This window comes from Motacilla alba, chromosome 1 (genome assembly GCF_015832195.1).
Source record: "Motacilla alba alba isolate MOTALB_02 chromosome 1, Motacilla_alba_V1.0_pri, whole genome shotgun sequence".
Taxonomy (NCBI): domain Eukaryota; kingdom Metazoa; phylum Chordata; class Aves; order Passeriformes; family Motacillidae; genus Motacilla; species Motacilla alba.
Window position 1 is genome coordinate 408,259 of NC_052016.1, and position 7,756 is coordinate 416,014.

The following is a 7,756-nucleotide window of genomic DNA, read 5'->3' on the forward strand; positions in this document are numbered from 1 at the left end:
AAAACTCCCGAACCTTCCCTGGACCCCCCAAAACTCCCGAACCTTCCCTGAACCCCAAAACTCCTGAACCTTCCCTGAGCCCCCCGAACCTTCCCTGCCCTCCCCGGACCGGAGCCATCCCTCCCCGGGCTCTCCCGTTGCGGTCGCCGATGTCCCGATCCACGGCCCAGAGCTCCCGCTGCTTCGGGGGGCAGCTCCGGCAGCGCTGCCCCTCTCCAGCCCGGCTTCCCTGGCCGGGCGGGGACAGTCGGGGGATGGCTCGAGTTCTCCTCGTGTTGGAATTTCTCTTCAGCCCCCGCTGCCGTCCCCGGGATGCTCCGGTTGCCACCGGGGCGCGGCTCTGTCACCGCAGCCTGGAGGGGACGGGCCCGGGGCAGCACTGCCATGGCAGATCCTCATCCGAGCTGCTTGGAGCGGGAACAGCGGGTGGGGAGTGGGGAATGGGATGGGAATTGGGAATGGGATGGGAAACGGGACAGGAGTGGGGAATGGGATGGGAAATGGGACAGGAGTGGGGAATGGGATGGGAAACGGGACACACACAGACCCTGTGCTGCTGCAGGGCCCTATCAGCTCTCTGGACCCCATCCAGCCTGGATCAGCTCAGCTGCTCATTTGGGCACAGCTTCTCCATTTCATTCCATCAGATTCCTTTGATGCTTTTTTGAAGACATTTTTCCTTTCTAAAATGAAATCCCATCTATTCCCTATCTGCTTGTCCGGGGTAGATCCCAATCCAATAGCAGGGATTGGCTCAAAACCAGTGAATTTGGGAAGAAATGGGTGAGATTTGAGTCGGGATCATTTTCACATTTGTCATTCTTTCAAATGATTCCCTGGGAATTACACCCAGTGCCAGCTGTGCCCCACGGCCACCTTGTCCCCAGCCCAGAGCACTCAGTGCCACCTGCAGGGGACACCTGCAGGGATGGGCACTGCAAAGCTGCCTGGGCAGCCCCTGCCAAGGCCTGAGCACCCTTTCCATGGGCAAATTCCTGCTGCTGGCCAAGCTGAGCCTGCCCTGGCCCAGCCTGAGGCCGTTCCCTCTGCTCCTGTCCCTGTGCCCTGGCAGCACAGCCCGACCCCCCCGGCTGTCCCCTCCTGGCAGGGACTTGTGCAGAGCCACAAGGGCCCCCTGAGCCTCCTTTGCTCCAGGCTCAGCCCCTTCCCAGCTCCCTCAGGAATTCCCCAGCCCCTTCCCAGCTCCCTTCCCTGCCCTGGACGCTCCCAGCACACAGAACTGTCCTGGTGCTTCCAGCCACTCCCTTAAGGGACAGTTGCCACGAAGCCCCAGGAAGATCCCAAAAGCTGCCCTGAGAAATGAAGGTCTGGAGAGGTGCCAGGCTCTGAGCTCCCGTGTTTCTGATCACGCCACGCCGGCGATGCTTCCTTTCACCAAGGGGGGACAATGAGAAGCAAATGACAAAAGCGTTTGATTTTATGTGTGTGGTCTTCATCAAATCAGAAAAAAAAAAAAAAAAAAGCGAGATGCTGGGCGGGCAGGGGAGAGTTTGCGAGTTTGCAGGAGCATTAAAGAAATGGATTTTTATAGGACCTTGCAAGGGGCTCCGTGAATGCGGGAGCTCCTGGCGGGTTTGCAGCCCGAGCGGGGCAGGGAGGAGCAGCTGTTCCAGCCCCGTAACCAGCCCCGAACCTCTGGGAATCCCAGCGGGCTGCTGGCCGTGCAAACAGCAGCTGAGGGAGTCCCACAGGGGGAAGCGTCCCCACACGCCGCTGTTTACATGTGGAAATCCCTGACAGCATCCGGCCCCTGCCCTCCCAGGGGTTTGGGGTTTGCCTTTCTTTCCCATGAAAAGTAGCTGGGATTGGCACGTGCAGTAACTCCAGCTTCTCTTTCCTGGGGTGGGAATGAGCTGGCACTGAGGCTGCTCAGTGCTGCTTCCTTGGTACTCTATTTAAAGTTTTTGGCACAAGTAAAGAAGGTAAATAGTGATGGATAATTAGAAAAAAAAGATGTTACGGGTGCTCTCTGGTCAAGGTCCCCCACAGCATTTCACTCTTAATGAACTAGGGCTTCTCTTTGTCAAAATTAAACCCAATTAGTTCCCTTATTCCACATGCAGAAAATGCCTAATGAACGTGGGAGTGGCTCAGGTGCTGTAAACACAAATGAAAGGTCAGGGCACAACAGCTTCTGGCTGCGAAATCCCGGTTTAAAAGGTGTGATGTTCCCACTGATCTTTTCCCGGTCCTTCTGGAGATCAAATCTCCAAAGCAGCAGCAGCCGCTCAGGCCTGCCAATGGTGCAGGTGAGGTGTCAACCCCACCACTCTCTAAAGAAAAACAAAACGAAACCCCTTCATTTCTTCCACGGGCTCCAGCCAGAAGCTCTTGAGCAGCTCTCCAGAAAAGGAGATGGCAGAGGAGAGGAGGATTTTCCCAGGTTGAAAGTGCGTGGAATATTTCACTGTCATCCCCTTTTGTCACCTCGTTAGGAGAACCAAAGGCTTCCCCCTTTTCCAGCCTCCATTTGCATTTATAATAACGCGTTGCCATGGCAAAATCTGATAATCCTGGACTTGTAGGGTGCAACCACATCCTTACAGGAGCACCAGCAGGGGAGAAGCCCGAGCCACCCGGGCGCAGCCGGGCTTGCCAGGGGCTGGCCCCGGGGCCGGTTCAGCTCCGGGACATTCCGGGAGCCAGGAGCTGGAGCCTCCTCCCGGCGGGACAAAGGCAGGCGGGCTGTGCCACACCGAGTCAGGGCACGGGAGGCTGCAGGAGCTGCCTTTTGTCCCCTGCTCCTGCTATGAAATGTGGCATTAGGGAGGGGACAGCCCCCTGAAATGTGGCATTAGGGAGGGGACAGCCCCCCCCCCGCTCCTGGCTCCGTTCAGAAGCAGCTTGTTCCCAAATTTTGTGACAAGGGGGCTTCTCTTGAGGGTCAGGGTTCATTCCGAGCAGGTGATGGGAAGGACCCAGTGGTGACAGTGCCCAGATGGCACCGTGGCAGGACAGCAGTGTCCCCAGTCCCTCAGCACCGGGGGATTTGCCAGGTGGGACCCAAACCTGCAGCTGGGTCCCTTCCCTCTGCTGGGGAAGCTCAGTGGGGTCCCTGCCCAGCCAGCCGGGGGGGATCAGCCCCAGGGAAGCCTCGAGGGTCCCCCCAGATCCCTCTGCTCCTCCTCATTCATCCCAGGGTGTCAATCCAGCCCTCAGGGATCAGATCGTCCCCTCCTCACTCCAGGGCAGAAGGAAAGATTGTCCCTGGGTCCCTGGCAGTGCCCCAGGCCAGGCTGGACACTGGAGCAGCCTAGGACAGTGGGAGGTGTCCTTGCCATGGCAGGGGTGGCACTGGGTGGGATTGGGGGTCCCTCCAACCCAAACCTTTCCTTGTTGCTGTGATTTCACTGAAAATAACGAGCCATCCCCCAAAGAAGGCAGTGGCAGTGTGGATCACTTGGAGGCCGGTGCTAAAGCTGGGCAGGAGCCTCCTCTCTGCCATTTGCCATCCCCCCTTGGCCGTGCTGGGCGTTAGGGCCTGCAGACGAGAGCTGGGATCCCCCTGTGGCTGCAGCTGGCTCTGAGGGGTGCCCCAAATCCCAAACGTTCCTGTGGGGGAGCTCTGGGCTCTGCTGGGCCACTGCAACTCCCTCTCCTGACGCTCAGCTTGGCCAGCAGCAGGGATTTGCCCATGGAAAGGGTGCTCAGGCCTTGGCAGGGGCTGCCCAGGCAGCTTTGCAGTGCCCATCCCTGCAGGTGTCCCCTGCAGGTGGCACTGAGTGCTCTGGGCTGGGGACAAGGTGGCCGTGGGGCACAGCTGGCACTGCATGGGCTGTGCCAGCCCCAGGAATTTGGGATCTGAGGTAACTGCAGGACACTGTCACTGTCCCACCACGGCAACCCCCAGCCCTCCTCCTAGAGGTTTCCCATGCCCTCTCCTCTGCAGCCAGGAGCCCGCCCCACACATCCTCCTGCCTCCCGCCATCCCCGAACGCCCCAAAGCCCACATCCCTCCTTTTCCTTGGACAAGGGTGCAAGATCCCGCTCCCGCCTGGCCGGGGAATTGGGAATGGCAGCAGGAGCCAAGGAAAGGGAAGGGCACGGCCTCACCTGCGCTCCAGGGGAAAATCATCTCCCCCGTGCTTTTTGCAGCGGCTGGGAGGAGGCAAAGGGGCTTTCGGAAGCTCTTTTTCACCGCAGAGTGAGTCGGCAATTAAAGCTGACTCTGCTTATTCATTAGATCACATTAAAAACCGCAGCAAAAGTGGAGGGGGAACCCTCTAAACAAATTTGGGCCACTCTCCCCTCATTCAGCGCCAGTTAGGAGCCGTCAATGCGCTCCATTTGCGCTCTAACTGCTTCTGAAGCACAACCATATGGTCGCGTTAAAACATCTTTTTCGTGCTTAATTTGAGGCACTGATGGTCCCTAATCAGCCGTGTGCGGATGAGCCCCCTAATTGATGACTAATGAGTCACGTGCATCCCGAATTAATCCCGTTAATCACCGGCGTTGGTTGGCGCTTCCAACGGCCGCGTCCCGGCGCTGCTGCAGGTGGAGGGGCTGCTCCTGCTCCTGCTCCTGCTCCTGCTCCTGCTCCTGCTCCTGCTCCTGCTCCTGCTCCTGCTCCTGCTCCTGCTCCTGCTCCTGCTCCTGCTCCTGCTTTTCCTGGGCACGGAGGAGGCTCTGCAGGGCTTTGGGCTGGGGCTGTGCCTGTGGTGGTGCAAAGGGATTCGTGTTCCCCCGGCGTCAGCTCGGCACTGTGCTCCCTGTCCCTGCTTGTCGGGAATGCTTTGGGTTGGGAGGGACCCCAAATCCCACCCAGTGCCACCCCTGCCATGGCAGGGACACCTTCCCCTGTGCCAGGCTGCTCCAGCCCCAGTGTCAGCCTGGCCTTGGGCACTGCCAGGGATCCAGGGATGGAATTCCATCCCAGCCCCTGCCCACCCTGCCAGGAACAATTCCTCATTGCCAAGATCCCATCCAGCCCTGCCCTCTGGCACTGGCAGCCATTCCCTGGCTCCTGTCCCTCCTTGTCCCCAGTCCCTCTGCAGCTCTCCTGGAGCCCCTTCAGGCCCTGCCAGGGGCTCTGAGCTCTCCCTGGAGCTTCTCCTCTCCAGGTGAGCACTCCAGGTGAAATGCTGCCATGAGGCTTTTCCTGATTCCACAGGGAAAGCAAAGCAGGGATGAGATGTCTCTGCTGCCAGCAGCAGTTCCAGCTCCTCTGGACCCGGGGTTGCTGATCCCTGCTCTGGGTCTGTTCTCCCCCACCCTGGTGCCATGGCCCATCCCAGTGCCAAGGGCTGAAGGGATTGTGGCACAGCCAGGTCTGGGTGCTGCCCAGCAGGAGGAGAGCTCAGCTCTCCCTTCCCCTCCACAAAAACCAGGCTGGGATGTTTCCCTGGGGGTTTTCCTGGCAGTTCCCTGAGCAGACACTGCAGCTGCCCGAGGAGACTTTGCTGCATTCCCAAATTAATGTCCTCGCTTAGACCAGGGCACAAAATGGACTGCAGGCAAAATTCTAAAGTTCTGTTTAATCAAAGCAGATACTTGTGCTCTGGCACTTAAAATAAGTAAAATCCAGTCAATAATGACTTGTCTGGTGTTCATTAGGGCACAGAAACATTGGCACTGTGTTATTTTTCCATTGCTACCTCCGAGCCTTTCATTTGGAGGCTGGATTGATTATCCCTATCTGTCAGAAGCATCCAGCTCTGGCATGATTGACCTTAGCCCGTTAATTGCACAATTATCTTTCAACTCTGCAATGAAGTGCTGCTCATTCTTATGTTTTGAATTTTAAAAATCCTACTGTTGAACTCCTGTGCAGAGACCTTTAGCTGCAGTGAATAAAAATCCCTATTTCCCTTCTTCCTCACACTAATAAACACCCCTGGGCCGTGTTGTCTCCCTGTTTGCAGAGGGAACAGAGTTCCAGACTGGTTCAGGGACATTCCAGGTACAGGTGCTGCTGCCCGGGGGTCCTGGACAGCCACAAACCAGAAGGAAAATGTTCAGCAAGAGGGTTTGAATGCCTTAAATTAAAAGGTGACAAGCTCAACAGCACCGGCATGGAAAATTGGTCCAAAATGTTGTGGTGACCAAGGCTGGAATTGTCCCCTGTGCTGGGACCCCTTGAGGGCCGTGTCCAGTTCTGGTCCTGCAGGAGAGACCTGGAGGGGCTGGAGCGTGTCCAGAGCAGGGAAGGGAGCTGGGAAGGGGCTGGAGAATTCCTGAGGGAGCTGGGAAGGGGCTGAGCCTGGAGCAAAGGAGGCTCAGGGGGCCCTTGTGGCTCTGCACAAGTCCCTGCCAGGAGGGGACAGCCGGGGGGGTCGGGCTGTGCTGCCAGGGCACAGGGACAGGAGCAGAGGGAACGGCCTCAGGCTGGGCCAGGGCAGGCTCAGCTTGGCCAGCAGCAGGAATTTGCCCATGGAAAGGGTGCTCAGGCCTTGGCAGGGGCTGCCCAGGCAGCTTTGCAGTGCCCATCCCTGCAGGTGTCCCCTGCAGGTGGCACTGAGTGCTCTGGGCTGGGGACAAGGTGGCCGTGGGGCACAGCTGGCACTGCCTGGGCTGGCAGGGCTGTGCCAGCCCCGGGGATTTGGGCTCTCTACACACCTCGAGCTCTCCCAGCTTTGAGGGAATGAGGAGCCCTGGTGGGAATTTGGATGGAATGAGGAGCCCTGGTGGGGATTTCCGTGGAATGAGGGGCTGGGGTGGAGAAGCTGAGCTCAAGGTCTCTGCCCTGGTGTGGGGAAGGGGCTTTTCGCCCCCAGCCCGGCTCAGGTGGGGCTGGAGCTCACAAGTTATTTCAGACACGTCCCGGGATTATCCTTGTTTGTTACTTCCAAACCATATTCAGCTGCTATTTTGGGGCTTTGTGGAATGATGGTCATTATGTGATATTGCAGCCAGCTATTATTGCTGCTCTGGCTTTAATAAATGCCTGGCAGATTTAATAAAACTGATCCAGATTTAAAGTGTCCCTCCGGTGATAAATCACCCGGTAAAAATTTCCCAGCCCGCTCTTGCTCCGGGATTTCTGCTCAGTTCAACTCCTGAAGTGAAGTAAGCCACTCTGCCTTGTGAAAATCAAGCTGTTTCCATCGAGTTTGTGCTTAGCTGCTGAACAAAGGAGCTCCTAAATCGAAATAATCACAGCTAATGATTAATGCAATTAAAAACGTGAAAAACCATTGCCGACAGTTTTAATCAGCAGGTATTAAAAACCACGGAAATGAATGCTGCAAGCGGCCAGGCTTTGGGAATTGGCTCAGCCGGGTGTTTTAGGGCAGGGAGAGGGCAGAAGCAGCTCGGGGGCTCTGCCCAGCCTCCGGGGCAGCCTTTGCCAGGGCCGGCGCTTCCCCTTTCCTTTGGGGAGCAGGCAGCCCTAAACCCCAACCCAAACTCGGTGCCGGTGCTTTACCCCCTTCAGCAGACAGCTCCGAGCCCTTTGTCCTGTCAAACTCGTCCCATTTAGGGAGCCCCCAAATGCAGCTCCCCCAAACCCCGCGGCACACAGCCGTAGCTGTTTGCGTGCCAGGCCGGGCCCGACGCTGCCCCTTTGTCCCCGTCCCCTGGCCGGGCCCGGCCGCCGCTGTATAATGACCAGACTGTTTCTTTGGGAGCACAATTCCCTCGCCGGAGCCAGCCCAAACAACTTGTGGGAGCGCTTGTGAGCGGAATGCCACCGGGGGGGCCGAGTGGCACACAATGGGCACCGCCACAAGTGCCCCGGCCGGCCGGCCGCGCATGCAGAGCGCGGATTAGGGGGTCCCACCCGGGGTCAAGTGTC